The sequence below is a fragment of the Bombina bombina genome, chromosome 7 (assembly GCF_027579735.1).
Source record: "Bombina bombina isolate aBomBom1 chromosome 7, aBomBom1.pri, whole genome shotgun sequence".
NCBI classification, from domain to species: Eukaryota; Metazoa; Chordata; class Amphibia; order Anura; family Bombinatoridae; genus Bombina; species Bombina bombina.
The window spans coordinates 534,515,286-534,536,480 of record NC_069505.1 but is presented as its reverse complement, the minus strand read 5'-3'; the positions used below and the strand labels follow the sequence as shown (position 1 = coordinate 534,536,480).

The window sequence follows — 21,195 nt, the reverse complement described above, 5'->3', positions numbered from 1 at the left end:
GCTAGTGTAATCTAATTGCAGTTGCCTGCCTGCCAGCGTGTGTGCCAGGCCCACTTGCCAACTAGTGCCACCAATCATATTTGTTATAACAATAGTGTAAATATTTAAAAAAAAAAAAACTTTTTTGACTGTGAAAAATCAGTCTGCTTTTTTGTGTCAGGCTCACAGCGTATACTGTGCCCACTTGCCCAGTGCCACCACTCATATCTTGTTTAATAGTAGTGTAAGTGTACATTTAAAAAAAATAAACTTTTTGGATTGTGAAACATCAGTCTGCTTTTTTGTGTCAGGCTCACAGAGTATACTGTGCCCACTTGCCCAGTGGCACCACTCATATTTTGTTTAATAGTAGTGTAAGTCTACATTTACAAAAGAAATGACAGGCAGAGGCAGGCCACCCCTCAGGTGCCGTCGTGGTCGTGGTGCTGTGATTCCCTTTGGCCATAGAATAATGCCCAGTGTTAGGCCACGTACCATGAACACAAAAAGTTCTGATGAAATAGTTGACTTTATAACACAGGACACCCAATCTTCTACAGCTTCCGCTCGTAAACCTTGACGCACCATCCACCTCCAGCTTAGCTTCGGGCACCTCTCAAGTGACCAGTGCCACTCGCCCGCCTGCCGCCACCACCAACACTAGCACCACAGCCACTTCACTTGATCGGTCAGAGGAGTTATTGACACATCAGTTGGAAGAAATGAGTGATGCGCAACCATCATTGACAGAGAATGTAGATAACAGTGATATGTCTGCTGCTTCCTTTGTTGATTTGTCAGATACAAGTGAAGCTGTTGATGATGACGCGTCCATGGATGTCACGTGGGTGCCCGCTAGAAGAGAAGAAGAAGAGGGGGAAAATTCAGATGGGGAGACAGAGAGGAGGAGACAAGTTGGAAGCAGGGGGAGGTCATCACAAGGAGATAGTGGCACAGTCAGACAGCATGCATCGGCCCCCGGGGTCAGCCAGACAGCACGCCAATCAACGCATGCTGTTGCCACCACCAGAATGCCATCATCGCAGAGCTCAGCAGTGTGGCATTTTTTGTGTGTGTCTGCCTCTGACAACAGAGATGCCATTTGCAACCTGTGCCAAAAGAAACTGAGTCATGGGAAGTCCAACACCCACCTAGGTACAACTGCTTTGCGAAGGCACATGATCTCACATCACAAACACCGATGGGATGAACACATGAGTAGAAGCAGCACACAAACTCAAAGCCGCCATCCTCCTCCTTGTCCAGCATCTTCAGCCACGTCAACCACTGCTGTCCTCCTTGCCCCCTCTCAACCATCCGCCACTCAGTCTCTCTTCCGTAGCAGTTCCTGCTCATCTGCCCACAGTCAGGTGTCTGTCAAGGACATGTTTGAGCGTAAGAAGCCAATGTCCCAAAGTTACCCCCTTGCCCGGCATCTGACAGCTGGCTTGTCTGAACTCTTAGCCCGCCAGCTTTTAACATACAAGCTTTTGGAGTCTGAGGCGTTCAAAAAATTTGTATCTATTGGGACACCACAGTGGAAGGTACCCGGCCAAAATTACTTTTCACAAAAGGCAATCCCCAACCTGTACTCGATTGTGTGAAAGGAAGTAATGGCATGTCTGGCATACAGCGTCCATCTGACCACTGATAGCTGGTCTGCAAAGCATGGTCAGGGCAGGTATATCACCTACACTGCACATTGGTAAACCTGCTGATGGCTGACAAGCATGGAATGCGTGGCTCTGCAGAGGAGTTGGTGACTCCGCCACAACTTGCAGGCAGGCCTGCTGCTACCTCCTCTACTCCTCCTACTCCATCCTCTTCCATAACCTCTTCCTCGGCTGAGTCCTCTTCTGCTGCTGCATCTTGCTCCACATCAACGGCACCTGCCCAGCTCCCCAGGTACTATTCAACATCCCGGATACGGCAGTGTCACGCTGTCTTGGGGTTGACTTGCCTGAAAGCAGAGAGTCACACCGCACCAGCACTCCTGTCCGCCCTGAATGCACAGGTGGGTCATTGGCTGACTCTGCACCAACTGGAGATTGGCAAAGTTGTTTCTGACAATGGAAGTAATTTGGTGGTGGCATTGAAATTGGGCAAGTTGACACATGTGCCGTGCATGGCACATGTGTGTAATCTGATTGTACAACGCTTTGTGCATAAGTACCCAGCCTTACAGGATGTCCTAAAGCAGGCCAGGAAGGTGTGTGGCCATTTCAGGCGTTCCTAAATGGCCATGGCACACTTGTCAGATATCCTGCGGCGAAACAACCTGCCAGTGAGGCACTTGATTTGCGACAGCCCGTCACGGTGGAATTCAACACTCCTAATGTTTGACCGCCTTCTCCAACAAGAAAAAGCTGTTAACGAGTATTTGTATGACCGGGGTGCTAGGACAGCCTCTGGGGAGCTGGGGATTTTTTTTGCCACGATACTGGATGCTCATGCGCAATGCCTGTAGGCTCAAGCGTCCTTTTGTGGAGGTGACAAACCTAGTCAGTCGCACCGAAGGCACCATCAGCGACATCATACCATTTGTTTTCTTCCTGGAGCGTGCCCTGTGAAGAGTGCTGGATCAGGCAGTAGATGAGCGTGAAGAGGAAGAGTTGTGGTCTCCATTACCACCAGAAACAGCCTTATCAGCATTGCTTTCTGGACCAGCGGCAACGCAGGAAGAGTATTGTGAGGAAGAGGAGTCAGAGGAGGAATGTGGCTTTGAGGAGGAGGAGGAAGACCAAGCACAACAGGCATCCCAGGGTGCTCGTTGTCGTCACCTATCTGGTACCCGTGGTGTTGTACGTGGCTGGGGGGAAGAAGATACCTTCAGTGAGATCAGTGAGGACGAGGAACGGGACATGAGTAGCTCGGCATCCAACCTTGTGCAAATGGGGTCTTTCATGCTGTCGTGCCTGTTGAGGGACACTCGTATAAAAAAGCTGAAGGAGAACGAACTGTACTGGGTGTCCACGCTACTAGACCCCCGGTATAAGCATAAAGTGACTGAAATGTTACCAAATTCCTGCAAGTCGGAAAGGATGGAGCAGTTACAAAATAAATTAAAAAGTATGCTTTACACAGCGTATAAGGGTGATGTCACAGCACAACGGGAATCTAACAGGGGAAGAGATGAAAGTAATACTCCTCCTCCCACGACCATGCTGGCAAGGACAGGATGCTTTCCAGACGTGTTGTTGATGGAGGACATGCAGATCTTTTTAACTCCTATGCATTGCCACAGCCCTTCGGGATCCAGCCTCAGAGAATGACTCAACCGACAGGTAGCAGACTACCTCGCATTAACTGCGGATCTCGACACTCTGAGGAGCGATGAACCCCTTGAACACTGGGTGTGCAGGCTTGACCTGTGGCCTGAGCTATCCCAATTTGCAATCAAACTTCTGGCCTGCCCCGCTTCAAGTGTCCTGTCAGAAAGAACCTTCAGTGCAGCAGGAGAAGAGAAGTCGCCTAGGTCAAAAAAGTCTTGATTATCTCACCTTTATTAAAATGAATGAGGGATGGATCCCGAAGGGACTGACATTGGGTGATACATTAGAGTAAAAAAGGCCTGATCAGCTGCCTTGGGCTAAAAATGGTCCACACGCTGCTGTATTTTATCTTCAAATGCCGGATGACTTGCGTGACATCCGCCAACAGCTAGGGTTCAAGCCGCAATGTTTTAGGGCACTTTCTAACTGTCAAACAAATATCAATTTTTCTGGCCGCTGCTACAGCAGCGGCTGCAACAATACCTAATTTTTCAGGCATGTGTACATGCCTAATTTTTCTGGCCTCTGGTGCTGCACTGTGGCTTCAAAACCCAAACCAAAAAAAAAGACACATAACAGGGATTAAACTGCTAAGAATAGTATTACTTAACACACCACTCATATCCCCTGACAGGGGACACAGCAGTGGAAGGTACCCAGCCACAATTTCTTTGCACAAAAGGCAATCCCGGACCCCAACCTGTACTCGATTGTGCAAAAGGAAGTAACCTTACCATGGGTCCCAGACTGCACGTCTTGTAATTCTCTTTCTGGGAAATTATATATCTATCTATCTATTTATCTATCAAATCTATCTAACTATCAATCGTATCTATCAAATGTATATTGCATCTATTGATCTATGTAATTCGTATCTATCAAATGCATATTGCATCTATTGATCTATGTAATTCATATCTATCAAATGTATATTGCATCTATTGATCTATGTAATTCGTATCTATCAAATGTATATTGCATCTATTGATCTAAGTAATTCGTATCTATCAAATGTATATTGCATCTATTGATCTATGTAATTCGTATCTATCAAATGTATATTGCATCTATTGATCTATGTAATTCGTATCTATCAAATGTATATTGCATCTATTGATCTATGTAATTCGTATCTAGCAAATGTATATTGCATCTATTGATCTATGTAATTCGTATCTATCATGTGTGTAATGCATCTATTGATCTATGTAATTCGTATCTATAAAATGTATATTGCATCTATTGATCTATGTAATTTGTATCTATCAAATGTATATTGCATCTATTGATCTATGTAATTTGTATCAATCAAATGTATATTGCATCTATTGATCTATGTAATCTATGTATCTATCTATCTATCTATCTATCTATCAAATCTATCTATCTCGTGGCCGGACTGTTTTGTGACAGCCACTTGTGTTTCGGCCAAATTTGAAGTAGGAGGACCGACCAAGCATCTTTTTCCATCTCCCGGTTCCTAAAATCAATGCCATATAGACCTCCCCCGATAGGGGGAGTAACAGGTATTAAACTGCTAAGAATAGTACTACTTAACACACCACTCATATCTGGTGGCACAATAGATTGCACGCGCAGTGCCCCAAATTTGAAGCAGGAGGACCGACCAAGCATCTTTTTCCATCTCCCGGTTCCTAAAATCCATGCCATATACACGTCCCCTGGCGCCACAACTGCCTCTGGGAACCTTACCATGGGTCCCAGACTGCACGTCTTTTAATTCTCTGTCTATGAAATTATATATCTATCAAATTTTTCTCTTTATCTATCAAATCTATCTAACTATCAATCGTATCTATCAAATGTATATTGCATCTATTGATCTATGTAATTTGTATCTATCAAATGTATATTGCATCTATTGATCTATGTAATTCGTATCTATCAAATGTATATTGCATCTATTGATCTATGTAATTTGTATCTATCAAATGTATATTGCATCTATTGATCTATGTAATTTGTATCTATCAAACCTATATTGCATCTATTGAGCTATGTAATTCGTATCTATCAAATGTATATTGCATCTATTGATCTATGTAATTCGTATCTATCAAATGTATATTGCATCTATTGATCTATGTAATTTGTATCTATCAAATGTATATTGCATCTATTGATCTATGTAATTCGTATCTATCTAATGTATATTGCATCTATTGAGCTATGTAATTCGTATCTATCAAATGTATATTGCATCTATTGATCTATGTAATTCGGATCTATCAAATGTATATTGCATCTATTGATCTATGTAATTCGGATCTATCAAATGTATATTGCATCTATTGATCTATGTAAATCGTATCTATCAAATGTATATTGCATCTATTGAGCTATGTAATTCGTATCTATCAAATGTATATTGCATCTATTGATCTATGTAATTCGTATCTATCAAATGTATATTGCATCTATTGATCTATGTAATTCGTATCTATCAAATGTATATTGCATCTATTGATCTATGTAATTCGCATCTATCAAATGTATATTGCATCTATTGATCTATGTAATTCGTATCTATCAAATGTATATTGCATCTATTGATCTATGTAATTTTTATCTATCAAATGTATATTGCATCTATTGATCTATGTAATCTATGTATCTATCTATCAAATCTATCTATCTCGTGGTTGTGCAAATGGACTGTTTGCGGTTGTTTGCGGTGCGTTACACTGGAAGTTTGGTCTGTCACTGTGAAGCGGGCGTAACCCTTACACTACCTGATCGATACAACATCATACCTGATGTTTTAAAGCACGTTATTCCAAACAATTTAGGAATGTTAGGTGATTTATGCCCTTTATGGATTAAAACCAGACTCTGCATCAACTATGTAATTTTCCATGGGAGTTTTGCCATGGATCCCCCTCCGGCATGCCACAGTCCAGGTGTTAGTCCCCTTGAAACAACTTTCCATCACTATTGTGGCCAGAAAGAGTCCCTGTGGGTTTTAAAGTTTGCCTGCCTATTGAAGTCAATGGCGGTTCGCCCGGTTCGCCGGTTTGCGAAGAGTTGCGGAAGTTCGAGTCCGCCGTTTGCGAAACGAAATTTTTAGGTTTGCGACATCACTAATTATAATCTGATTGTGTAGATCACTTATTAAAGGGACATGAAACCCAACATTTTCTGTCATGATTTAGGTAGAACAAACAATTTTAAACAACTTTCCATTTTACTTCTTTTATCAAATTTGTTTCAATCTCTTGATATCATTTGTTGAATGAGCAGCAATGCACTACTGGTTTCTAACTGATCACATGGGTCAGTCAATCCCCACTTAGGTTCTTAGCTGCTCCTGTGCTTACTAGATAAACCATTCAGCAAAGGAATAAATCATAAAAGACAAATTTTGGGTTTCATATAGCATTAAGTTACCTAGTAATGGGCCGTTTCGAGACTTCTATAATTTTAGGATTATCTTTCTACCAGTTTATATAGACAGATTTGTACATTTAGTCACTTCTTTATACATTGAGCTATCAAGTAAAAATAAAATATCCTGTATATATATATATGTATTCTGATCTGGCATATTTTACTTAGCCAGTAGCACGCTTTAACCCTTTGAGTGCTTTCCCACCTGGGTGCTAAGATTTTTTAATGTTTTTTTATTTTATTTATTTTTTGAACAATTTTTTTTAACTTTTTTTTTTAATTTGTTTTTTTTCAGACCTCCAAGACTTACACTATTGGAAAGGCTAGGCGATTACCTTTCCAACAGTAGGTCTTGGCGGTCTGTAGCTGCTTAGATGCCTGAGATACAGGCTTCTAAGCAGCATGCCCCCTGCTCCTATACTTAACATTGTTAAGCATAAATAAAGTTGTGCAGTGACGTCATCACGTTATTGCACGTGACGTCACCCCGCAAAACGGGAAGCCCCGGGCGATGCCTGTCACTCTACAGGCACGATCGCCTGGGTAGGAGCGGGTGGGAGCCCCCAGATCTCCCTCAAGGTGGGAGAGTGATAGCGACGGCTCTGAGCCGCCATTAGCACCAGAGTGGGAAACTCTGTGATGGCTCAGAGCCGTCATTAGCACTCAAAGGGTTAAACCAAAATGTCTTATCTTGCAGCAGTACCAGAAACAATGTAATGCATTTGCATAGCTATAACCACATTTTATACACATAGCTTCCATATCCCTAGTAAACTTAGCCCATCAATTTGGAGGTAAATATACCATGTGAATTAATCTAATCTGAGCTTTCTGATAATATAACGCCAAAGATGTTTTGTCAGCTCTTTTAAAACTCATAGGGATAGATTAAAAGTGAGGCGCAAACGGTTTTACACAAGCGATATCGTGCTGTGGTTAACTGTTTTGCAAAACTAAAAAGTTACATAAAACTTTTAAAATACATTACAAAGTACAGTTACAATCATAAGTGAAAAAACAACGGTAACTAAAAGCGCTATACTTTAACCCTTAAAGTGAAGGTAAACTTTGGTGAATGAAAGTCCGTTTTTTTTTTTAAATACTATTTAAAACAGGGGCACTTTCATTCATCAAAGTTTACAAAGCAGCCGTTTTGTTAAAAAAAATACTCTTTTTTTCTTTTCACAGCAAGAGCAGCTTCCCCCACCTAGATATCCTCTATTCACACGTCAACCATGACTTATCCGGCTTCCTCCAATCACAGCATGGCCTCAGGCAATGACTACCCTGGGGGGAAAGCTGTGATTGGAAGAAGCCAGATTAGTCATTGCTGACGTGTGAATAGAGGATCTCTAGGTGGGGGAAGCTGCTGTAGCAGTGAAAAGAAAAAAAAACAGGCTTTCATTCACCAAAGTTTACCTTCACATTAAGGAGCTATTTGTGGGACTTGTCTCACTACCAGAACAAAGGGAAGAGGTGAACAAAGTGAAATTTACAAAAGCGCTAAAAAGTACTCAAAGGTACTGCAAAGCTAAGGGTTAAGCATCAAACAAGGCAACATGATTTAAAAAAATGAAATACAATAATAAAAAAATTTAAAAAAATACCTGACTACTGCTGTCAGTGTTACATGAATACTATTTAATAAAACTATAAAACTATAAACTTAAAAGAATTGGAGAATTATCAAACAATGCTAAAGCAATAGTAATCAGACAAACTTATATAGTGAGGACGTCTCCTCTAAAAACATGTATCCGGATATTTGTCCTGGTCACCTGAAGTATGCAATATCCAATGGGCTGAATACCACATTAAAATTGTGTATAGTCCATAAACAGATGGAAATACAATCACTTGGACTATATTCAAAAGTTACAATCATAATAACACTGTCTAATAATAATTATTAAAAAAAAAAATATTGCACAAAAATGGTATAAGATCTCAGGTGTTAGAAAAAAAAGCCGCAAACGGACTGTAACATAGAGATATATACAGATAAATTGCATACACATATATATATATATATATATATATATATATATATATATGTCCCCAACCTTATGTCTCTGCACCCCAAACCTGTAGACTGTAAGCTCTCCGGAGCAGGGCCCTCTTCCTCCTGTACTAGATTTGTTTAGTTTTGTTATGTTTTGTATTTTATCACAAATCCTTGTCATTGTATACCCCTACCCAGCGCTACGGAATTTGGCGGCGCTTTACATATAAATGATAATAAGATATGTTTAACTGTAAATAGTGCATATTCCAATGCTCTGTACATAGATATGTTCTATGTATTTATAGATATTCATATATCTATATGTATTGTATTGGGTACTTGTAAAGCATGACCCGTAAGGGTCTCAAGGCTCTGCTCATTTTATCGACCTCGGAAGGATGAAATGCTGAGTGGACCTTGCTGGGGATCGAACCTGCAACCATTGGGTTGCTACTGTGCTCAGCCACAGTGTGTGTGTGTGCGTGTATGTATATCTCCATACCTATATATAATCATCTATATATGTAGGTACAAATATATATTTAAAAAAGAACCCCAGATATTTGTAGAAATATTTATTTATAAATAATTAGAACATATTCCATTATTTAACCCTTTGAGTGCTAAGCACTTTCCCACCTGGGTGCTAAGCTTTTTTTAAGGCTTTTATTTATTTTTTTATTTTTTGAAAACATTTTTAAAATTTTTTGTTTTATTTCTTTCAGATCCCCAAGACTTACACTGTTGGAAAGGTTAGGTGATTACCTTTCCAACGGTGGATCTTGGGGGTCTGTAGCTGCTTAGATGCCTGAGATACAGGTTTCTAAGCAGCATGCCCCCTGAGCCTATACGTAACATTGTTAAGTATAAATAAAGTTGAGCGGTGACGTCATCACGTCATTGTGCGTGACGTCACTGCACATAACGTGAAGCCCTGGAGATCGGGCCTGCATAGTGACAAGAGCGGGTGGGAGCCCCCAGATCTCCCTCAAGGTGGGAGAGTGCTAGTGACGGCTATGTGCTGTCATTAGCACCAGAGTGGGAAATTCTGTGACAGCTCAGAGCCGTCATTAGCACTCAAGGGGAACATTGAAAAATGAAATAATATTTTCGTGTCAGATTTGCGCTAATGAGAATATGTCACGTTGTTTGTGCGAGAAAGTCGGTGTTAGCTTTTTTTAAAAACATTTTTTGCTCCATTGGCCTCTATAGGGGAATCTGAAAACACGATTGTGATTTTTTGATTTATGACTTTAAGTGCGATTTGTGATATCGCTAGCACAAAATACGTTTTTTTGGAACTTGTAATACAAATACAACTGGACTAGCACAAAAAGTTTAACTCCAATAGAGATTTTGTGATCGTGAAAAAGAAATATAAGTTATTAATATAAAAGAAAAAAAGAAAAAAAAGAGGGGGAGGTGAAAAAATACATAGAAAAGAAAAAAGTTAGTTAGAAAAAAGGGTACCTTATCCAGTAGCTTCCCATTGGTTAACAATTAAATCCACATAAGATCTCAAAAGGGGGGAGAGAAAAGAGGCACATAACAGTCTCAAAGTGCAATAATCTAATTTATTGTCAATACAAAATTTTCTTCATAAACCCTTAACAAAAAGATCCACCTAAAAAAATAAAATAGACTAGTGGCCAATAGAAAAATAATATAGCATGTTAGTAGTGGATTCATGAAGAAATCGTTATAGCTCTTTACTGAAGAATAACTATAACGTCACTCTATATCCTTGGAATAAGGTTGATGAACATGGATGAGAGAGAGTGACATGTTTCTCTTCTGAAATTAATGTCATACAAGTTAGAACCCTTTAAGTATAATCCACCTATAACATCTTAGACAGAGGCAGCAAGCAAACACATTGTATCCTGTATGTAAGAAGGTAGTTAATAAACTTACTGTCGGAGTCTAAAATCAACATATTGGGGTAGATTTATTAATAGTTGAGCAGGCATGATTCACTGTAGCAGCATATACTGTCAGCAATTAACATTGCACAAGCATTTCTGGTGAAATTCTTGTGCAATGCCTCCCCTGCACACTGGCGGCAAAACGGCCGCTAGCAGGGGCTGCCAATCATTCTGATCGGATTGGGATGATTTTAATGCCTGAGGAGATTACGTGTTAGCCAAGAAACGCGTTGCATAAGGGGATTACACCATTTGTTTACCCCTGCACTTGTTGGTCGTAATGACCATTTTATCTATGTTTTAATAAATTCACATGTGCTTTTAAACTAAGCCTGATTTTTCTACCGAATTGCTGAACTGCTTTTAGGAGATCCTGCTAGCATGGAAGCAGTGAGCTGAAGCACTGGAAATCTTCACCGTGTCTCTATTAGCACATCAGGGTGCTGCTACCAAATGTGAGTACCCTGTGTTTATATACCACGGTAAACAAATTTGAAGGAACTACTGATATACACATGAGGCACCCTCTTATTTGCTTATATTTGCAGAGTTTTGGACAAGTTATGGAACAGGGGCTGTCAATCATCCCAATCGGATTGGATCAGGGTCATTTCAAACCTAAAAGATGGCGGACAAGTTAAGGAGCAGCAGTCTTACGACTGCTGCTTCTTAACTTCTGTTTCAGGTGAGCCTTAAACGATGGGGCTCTGAAGCAGCATCCACTGCTTAATAAATGGAGCCCATTGATTCACCTTCTCGGACAAGTAGCCTATGCCAGAGACATTGGCCTCTAGTTATCAAGCCGTCAACCGCAAATACGCTGGAATTCCGCAGCGTATTTGTGGTGAGGCTGATTCGCCTTAGTTATCAACCCCTACTGCCCGGCAAAAGTAGAATATAGTGACGTAAGCTTCGATCTGCCGGACTCAGTCCGACACAGATCGATGCTTACGTCACTACAGATGTTCCGAACCCAAGTTCGGCACAATCTGACTACTTTTGGTAGTTATTAAACTACTAGCAGGTACGCTCACCACTATTCCGGCCCAGCGTACCTGGATTTCAATCCGCAACCCTGGAGGCGGCGGATCCCATATGAATCAATGGGAGTCTGACCATAGCGAAAGCTCATGTTCCCTGCTGCCCGATATCCCATTGATACCTATGGGAAACGTCTGCACCTAACACCCTAACATGTACCCCGAGTCTAAACACCCCTAATCTGCCCCCCCCTACACCGCCGCAACTAAATAAATTTATTACCCTCTAAACCGCCGCTCCCTGACCTGCCACCACCTACCTACCCTGCTCCCCCTATACCGCCGCCACCTATATTAAAATTATTAACCCCTAAACCTAAGTCTAACACTAACCCTAACCCCCCTAATTAAATATTATTAAATATTATTTTAATAAATCTAAATAAAAATTACTATTATTAACTAAATTATTCCTATTTAAAATTATATACTTACCTATAAAATAAAACCTAATATAGCTTCAATATATCTAATAACTATATTTCAGCTATTTTAGGATTTATTTTTATTTTACAGGCAACTTTGTATTTATTTTAACTAGGTACAATAGCTATTAAATAGTTATTAACTATTTAATTGCTACCTAGTTAAAATACTTACAAAATTACCTGTAAAATAAATCCTAACCTAAGTTACAATTAAACCTAACACTACACTATCATTAAATTAATTAAATAAATTACCTACAATTACCTACAATTAAATTAAATAAACTAAACTATAGTACAAAAAAACAAACACTAAATTACAGAAAATAAAAAAGAATTACAAGAAGTTTAATCTAATTACACCTAATCTAAGCCCCCTAATAAAATAATAAAGCCCTCCCCCCAAAAAAATGCCCTACCCTATTCTAAATTACCAAGTAACCAGCTCTTTTACCAGCCCTTAAAGGGCTTTTTGCGGGGCATTGCCTCAAAGTAATCAGCTCTTTTACCTGTAAAAAAAAATACAAACCCCCCCCAACATTAAAACCCACCACCCACATACCCCTACTCTAACCCACCCAAACCCCCCTTAAATAAACCTAACACTAACCCCCTGAAGATCTCCCTACCTTGAGTCGTCTTCACCCAGCCGGGCCGAAGTCTTCATCCAATGGGGCAGAAGAGGACATCCAGACCGGCAGAAGTCTTCATCCTATCCGGGCAGAAGAGGACATCCGGACCGGCAGACATCTTCATCCAAGCATCATCCAAGATTGCGTTCCTCGAATTCCGTCATTTAAAGGACTAGGCATTCGTCGTTAGTCCGTCGGCCAGGAGGGATGCTCCGCGCCGGAGGTCTTGAAGATGGAGCTGCTCCTCGTCAGATGGATGAAGATAGAAGATGCCGCTTGGATGAAGATGTCTGCTGGTCCAGATGTCCTCTTCTGCCCGGATAGGATGAAGACTTCTGCCGGTCCGGATGTCCTCTTCTGCCTGGATAGGATGAAGACTTCTGCCGGTCTTGATGTCCTCTTCTGCCCCATCAGATGAAGACTTCGGCCCGGCTGGGTGAAGATGACTCAAGGTAGGGAGATCTTCAGGGGGTTAGTGTTAGGTTTATTTAAGGGGGGTTTGAGTGGGTTAGAGTAGGGGTATGTGGGTGGTGGGTTTTAATGTTGGGGGGGGTTTGTATTTTTTTTTTTACAGGTAAAAGAGCTGATTACTTTGGGGCAATGCCCCGCAAAAAGCCCTTTTAAGGGCTGGTAAAAGAGCTGGTTACTTGGTAATTTTGAATAGGGTAGGGCATTTTTTTTTGGGGGGGGGGCTTTATTATTTTATTAGGGGGCTTAGATTAGGTGTAATTAGTTTAATGTTCTTGTAATATTTTTTTATTTTCTGTAATTTAGTGTTTGGTTTTTTTGTACTATAGTTTAGTTTATTTAATTTAATTGTAGGTAATTGTATGTAATTTATTTAATTTATTTAATGATAGTGTAGTGTTAGGTATAATTGTAACTTAGGTTAGGATTTATTTTACAGGTAATTTTGTAAGTATTTTAACTAGGGAGCCATTAAATAGTTAATAACTATTTAATAACTATTGTACCTAGTTAAAATAAATACAAAGTTGCCTGTAAAATAACAATAAATCCTAAAATAGCTACAATATAATTATTAGTTATATTGTAGCTATCTTAGGGTTTATTTTACAGGTAAGTATTTAGTTTTAAATAGGAATAATTTAGTTAATAATAGTAAGTTTTATTTAGATTTATTAAAATAATATTAAAGTTAGGGGGGTGTTAGTGTTAGACTTAGGTTTAGGGGTTAATAAGTTTAATATAGGTGGCGGCGGGGTCCGGGAGCGGTGGTTTAGGGGTTAATGACTATAATGTAGATTGCGGCTGTGTAGTAGGGGGCAGGATAGGGGTTAATAACTTTAATATAGGTGGCGGTGGGCTCTGGCAGCGGCGGTTTAGGGGTTAAACAATTATTTATTTGCGGCGGGGTCAGGGATCCACAGGATAGTGGTTAATAACTGGAATATAGGTGGCGGCGGTGTAGTGGGGGGCAGGATAGGGGTTAATAACTTTAATATAGGTGGCAGTGGGCTCCGGTAGCGGCGGTTTAGGGGTTAATACATTTATTTTAGTTGCGGCGGGGTCCAGGAGCGGCGGTTTAGGGGGTAATAAGTTTATTTAGGTGCTGGGGGCTCCGGGAGCGGCGGTTTAGGGGGTAAAACAGTGTAGTTTAGTGTGGGTGCTTAGTGACAGGCTATCAAAAAAGCTGCGAAGAAGCCGATGAGCAGCGAGATCGATGACTGTCAGTTAACAACAGTCCGCTGCTCATCGCTCCGTACTTGATGCGCGGCTTCTTTTATAACAGCTTTTTTTATAACTTTGGAGAGCGTATTCAGGTCCGCGGCGGCGATGGTAGGCGAGCTTAGGCAAGCGTATTGGGCCGGCGAATGCAGGAAAATAGACGGCTTCATAACTAGAGGCCAATGGGTCTTCTTGGTGGATTATGTTGGTTCTTGAATATTTTACTTATTAAATAAAAGGTTGCCACTTTGGGATTCATGACTCATTTTTTCTTTTTCTGTTATTACTTGTTCATCAGATATTCTTGTTATCATGTTATTGTTTATTTTCTGATAACCCATCGTAGGATTGTGTAACAATCTGGTATAGCAACTTTTATCTTTTATTTGCTTATTAGCCTCTTTTAAATACATCTCCATGGTGCCATATTACAATATTTCCTCCTTTATTAGAATTCCTTATCACCACTAGTGATGTCGCGAACCTAAAAATTTGGGTTCGCGAATTGCAAACGCGAACCGGGCGAACCCCCATAGACTTCAATGGGCAGGAGAATTTTAAAACCCACAGGGACTATTTCTGGCCACAATAGTGATGGGAAAGTTGTTTCAAGGGGACTAACACCTGGACTGTGGCATGCCGGAGGGGGATCCATGGCAAAACTCCCATGGAAAATTACATAGTTGATGCAGAGTCTGGTTTTAATCCATAAAGGGCATAAATCACCTAACATTGCTAAATTGTGCTTTAAAACATCAGGTATGACATGATATGAGTGGTGGCACTGGGCAAGTGGGCACAGTATACGCTGTGAGCCTGACACAAAAAAGCAGACTGATGTTTCACAGTCCAAAAAGTTTTTATTTGTTTTTAAATGTACACTACTGTTACACCAGATATGAGTGGTGGCACTGGGCAAGTGGGCACAGTATACGCTGTGAGCCTGGCACACACGCTGGCAGGCAACTGCAATTAGATTACACAAGCAGACTGATGTTTCACAGTCAAAAAAGTTTTTTTTTTTAAATTTACACTAGTTACATAAGATATGAGTGGGGCCACTGGGCAAGTGGGCACAGTATACGCTGTGAGCCTGGCACACACGCTGGCAGGCAGGCAACTGCAATTAGATTACACTAGCAGACTGATGTTTCACAGTCAAAAAAGTTTTTTTTTTTTTTAATTTACACTACTGTTACACCAGATATGAGTGGTGGCACTGGGCAAGTGGGCCTGGCACACACGCTGGCAGGCAGGCAACTGCAATTAGATTACACAAGCAGACTGATGTTTCACAGTCAAAAAAGTTATTTTTTTTTTACATTTGCACTACTGTTACACCAGATATGAGTGGTGGCACTGGGCAAGTGGGCCTGGCACACACGCTGGCAGGCAGGCAGGCAACTGCAATTAGATTACACTAGCAGACTGATGTTTCACAGTCAAAAAAGTTTTTTTGTTTTTTTAAATTTACACTACTTTTACACCAGATATGAGTGGTGGCACTGGGCAAGTGGCTTGGCAGGCAGGCAACTGCAATTAGATTACACAGGGGAAAAAAATGATGTTCTAGCCCTAAAAAGGGCTTTTTGGGGTGCTGTCCTTACAGCAGAGATCAGATGAGTCCTTAACTGTAGTGGATACTGAATACACTAGCCTAGCTATCAATTTCCCTATTAAATCAGCAGCAGCTACACTGTCCCTCCTCTCACTAACAATGCAGCTTCCAAATGAATCTAAAATGGCTGCTGTCCAGGAGCTGGGAGGGTCTGGGAGGGAGGGTCTGCTACTGATTGGCTGGAAGGTGTCTGCAGACTGTGAGATACAGGGTCAAAGTTTACTTAATGATGACGAATAGGGGACGGATCGAACATCTCATATGTTCGCCCTCCGTGGCGAACGCGAACATGCTATGTTCGCCGGGAAGTATTCACCGGCGAACTATTCGCAACATCACTAATCACCACCTCATTCCATTCTATAATTTCCTGAAGTGCCCTTCATTCTTCAAATTATTCTCTTTAGGATATCATTTTAAAGTTGAAATATCATTGCAGACCAATTAATTCAATACCTCTAGAGAGGATTTATGTTTTTTGGTATAGATTAGGATCTTTTTTTTATTCTGCTTCTCCAATTATTATTAATTGGTGTATCGTTATCTACAATAGGCTCTCCAGGTCTTGTGTAGTTTTAAACTCATCATCACTCCATCCCCTTTGATTCTGTTCATGTGAAAAATTACCTCAAATGTATCTACGTTGCTAGATGCACAAAAAGTCAGGCCCTTGGATATAAGAGATATATGCTCTTTTGAAAGAAGTTTATCTGATAGATTTATCACTCCTTATGATTTTACTGATCTTTTACTGGATCTGAGAGAATGGGCTTGGGGGTCTCTTATGTTGTCTGCAATTGTGTTTTTGTTCTGTCTGCAATTTGTTGAAATTCCTGATGGATCTTTTGCTTGTCCCCCTCTGTGCTTCTTTCTTTGTTTTATGCCAGATCTAAAAAATATATTCTTTTATTAAGGTTGGATGTTCTAGTAATATTTAAGATATTAGGTGTGCTAGATGAGTCGGTGTCATGACACAGTGATTATTTGTACATACATCTCCTTTTTCTATCTCATTTTGTGCTACAGCTTTAAGGGGCGTTTTTTACTTTTCACAACCAGTTGCTATTTAAAGGTAAGAGCCTAATTCATTGCTTGGTAATGCATACTCTAATCACAGTCTTATTCCAGACTGCTTCATTATATTACCCAGCTTATTGCACCTACTATTCCACTGCTGTTGTATCCAGTTCTCCCTGGGACTTGCCGTGTAGACATACCTACTTTCGCTTTACCAGTATCCGGATCTTGGATATCCCTCCGCTGTGACGTCACACACCGGAGAAGGACCCGCTCTGACTTCCATCTGTTCCCGGGTTTGAGACATTGTATTCCGGACCGCTTCTAATTGTCTCTGTTTCCAGCCTGATATTAATCTACTCACAGTAAGGCTTATAGCATATCTACTTTATATTATTTTGGTACCAATTTTTTTCTCTTGTTTTGTAGCTCCGGTGCTCATATTTGTAACCGCTGCTTCTTTTGCTGCCTTACTGAAAGCTATAGAGGATTTTTACATTCACACAGCACCTATATCATTTGCAAGCTTTATGCTCCTGATATGTGTTATACAGCACATCTGCTGCCATTCCCTACTAAAGCAGCATAAAGCTTCCAACATATATCCATATATTTATATATACAAATTCTTGCTAGAATACATGAGTGCCACAGTTGGATTTTACAGCTTAACATAGCATTTCTCCTTCTTTCCAGGAACTTGCTATACTTCCTAAAAAGCGTTATTACAGTCGGTACTGGTGGAACCCCCTTTCTCTCTGTCAGTATCAGATGTATCACTATGTATGATAATTACTTTATTATGTATAGTTGGATAATTATAGAAGTTATGTTTTCTCCATAATCTTGTGGAAAGCCTTTCAAGAAAAGTTACAGCTGTTATAGCAAAAAAGGGGAGTCCAACTGTACATTAATGCCTATGGTAAACTGGTATATGGTCTAAAACTTACAAGCTCTCATAACAAACATCATTTGGAGTTCATTATTTTATTGATGCTTCTTGTGTGTATCATCACTTTTACATGGAGGATGGACCTTATTATTAACATTATCAGCTTTAAGACAACAGATATTGTACATGAAAATCTGACAGAGATGCTAGCTTGTCCAAAAAATGAAAAAGAACTGCTTATCTGGATTTGGGTCTGGCCTTTTAGGGAATGCTTCCCGTTAGTTGATTGTCAAAGACTTTACAACATCACTGGATTGACATTGACAGCAAACCGTAGTCTTTATGCTACTGCTAATGCCCTGGTTATCCATCATGTAGATATAATGTATAACAGACAGGCCTTGCCTTAATAAACCAAAACCACACTTCCAAGGTTGGGTTTGGTTTAGCAGGGAACTTTAATTGATCATTAAAAACCTGCATTTTTGGTGGGCGGAGCCAACCTCTGTGCGGGACAGATGCATTGAGATATAGCTCCTATTAAGAATATTGATAAAAGAAGTCTAGATACCCCAAAAAAACTCAAAGTTGGACTTACATTAGAGTCGGGACACAGCTAGACATAGACTAGAGTCTTGGGGAGACTTTTAAAAGTGCTTGGGTCCGGCCGGTGGGAAATATAGGTGGAGGCCTACATGTGAACTTTCAACAACCCTTACGATCGGGGGGTTGGAGTAGCACTGTTTTGATCATGGAGACCTACTTTTCTGCGCTGCAAACACTTCTTATAAATCTGAATGTGCAGATGCAAAGTAATTTTGATGACCTCAAGTACACCATTAAAGTTTCACTGGGGAGAGGATTTAGTGACACTTTTAAGATGGCGGAATGCAGAGAAAACTTATCTAACCAGATAGACGTGGAGCGGAACTTTACCCTACCCAAGAGCGACTATGATATCTCACAGGCTGTGACTTATCCTACCCTCGTAGCATTGCAGGAGAGACCCCAAATAGAACTCCTATTTAATGGCTCACAGGAAGATGCGCCCGACCTCCTGATAGTGATGTCGCAAACCTAAAATGTTGCGTTCGCGAACAGCGAACCGCCATTGACTTCAATAGGCAGGCAAATTTTAAAACCCACAGGGACTCTTTCTGGCCACAAAGTGATGGAAAAGTTGTTTCAAGGGGACTAACACCTTGACTGTGGCATGCCGGAGGGGGATCCATGGCAAAACTCCCATGGAAAATTACATAGTTGATGCAGAGTCTGTTTTTAATCCATAAAGGGCATAAATCACCTAAAATTCCTAAATTGTTTGGAATAACGTGCTTTAAAACATCAGGTATGATGTTGTATCGTTCATGGAGTGTAAGGGTTACGCCTGCTTAACAGTGACAGACCAAACTCCCCGTTTAACGCACCGCAAACAACCGCAAACAGTCCATTTGCACAACCGCAAACTCCCCATTTGCACAAGGTTGGATACCAAGCTAGCCATGTCCCGTTCCTTGTCCTAACTGATGTCACTGTGCGTGCAATCACTTCCTGGGGTAACAGAAAATGCTCCACCCACAAGATGCTCCTATTGTATTACTGCACTGAGGATGCTGCCTGTATCTGTGTGTCCTGCTCCCTGGCCGGAGAGCACAGGGGACACCAGGTCGAGCTGCTGAATGAGGCTTCTGAGAAGAAGAAAAAGAAACTGAGAAATGTTCTGCAGAAACTGACCACAAAGAGAGAGGAGACTGAGAAAAGAGTCCAGAGTCTGCAGAAGCACTGGAGAGGGGTACAAGAGAAAGCAGCTGGTGTAACAGAGAGATTCACTGCCCTGATTAGGGACATCAGGAAACAGCTGAAAGACCTAGAGAAGCGAGTCCTGAGTGAGATCACCCGGCAGCAGGAGCAGGTTTTACTCACAATCTCTGATCTGATCCAGCAGCTGGGAAAAAGAGAATGACAAGCTAACCAGGAAGATTTGTCACATTGAGGAGCTCTGCAACATGACTGACCCATTAACTGTCCTACAAGAACAGGAATCACACAAAGATGAGATGCTTGGTCGGTCCTCCTACTTCCAAGTTCCAATTTGGGGCACTGCGCGTGCAATCTAATATGCCACCAGATAGGAGTGGTGTGTCAACTAGTACTATTCTTATCAGTTTAATCCCTGTTAAGTGCCCTATCAGGGGACGTGTGTATGGCATCAATTTTAGGAACCGGGAGATGGAAAAAGATGCTTGGACACCCAGTACAGGTCGTTCTCCTTGAGCCTTGTTATACGAGGGTCCCACCCTCAACAGGCCAGACAGTTTGAAAGACCCCATATGCCATGACTTCCTTTTGCACAATTGAGTACAGGTATGGCATCGATTTTAGGAACCCGGAGATAATTTTTAGGAACCGGGAGATGGAAAAAGATGCTTGGACACCCAGTACAGGTCGTTCTCCTTCAGCCTTTATATACGAGGGTCCCCGACCCTCAACAGGCACGACAGCATGAAATACCCCATATGCCATTACTTCCTTTTGCACAATCGAGTACAGGTATGGCATCATTTTTAGGATTTGATAGGTAAATAGATAGATTTGATAGATAATTTCCCAGACAGAGAATTTTACAAGACGTGCGGTCTGGAACCCATGGTAAGGTTACTTCCTTTTGCACAATCGAGTACAGGTTGGGGATTGCCTTTTGTGCAAAGAAATTTCAGCCGTGTACCTTCCACTGCGGTGTCCCCTATCAGGGGACGTGTATATGGCATGGATTTTAGGAACCGGGAGATGGAAAAAGATGCTTGGTCGGTCCTCCTACTTCAAATTTGAGGCACTGCGCGTGCAATCTACTGTGCCACCAGATATGAGTGGTGTGTTAAGTAGTACTATTCTTAGCAGTTTAATTCCTGTTATGTGCCTTTTTTTGGTTTGGGTTTTGAAGCCACAGTTCAGCACCAGAGGCCAGAAAAATTAGGCATGTACACATGCCTGAAAAATTAGGTATGGTTGCAGCCTCTGCTGTAGCAGCGGCCAGAAAAATTGATGTTTGTTTGACAGTTAGAAAGTGCCCTAAAACATTGCGGCTTGAACCATAGCTGTTGGGGGATAAGTCACGCAAGTCATCCGGCATTCGAAGATAAAATACAGCAGCGTGTGGACCATTTTTAGCCCAAGGCAGCTCATCTCATCACGCATTTTTTACTTAAATGTATCGCCCAATGTCAGTCCCTTCGGGATCCATCCCTCATTCATTTTAATAAAGGTGAGATAATCAAGACTTTTTTGACCTA

At 41.0% G+C, this 21,195-nt stretch overlaps 1 pseudogene; it reads left to right on the top strand.

Annotated features, from left to right (window-relative positions):
* Positions 1 to 21,195, top strand: part of LOC128636501 (4-galactosyl-N-acetylglucosaminide 3-alpha-L-fucosyltransferase FUT5-like) — a 40,808-nt pseudogene that overhangs the window by 10,284 nt on the left and 9,329 nt on the right.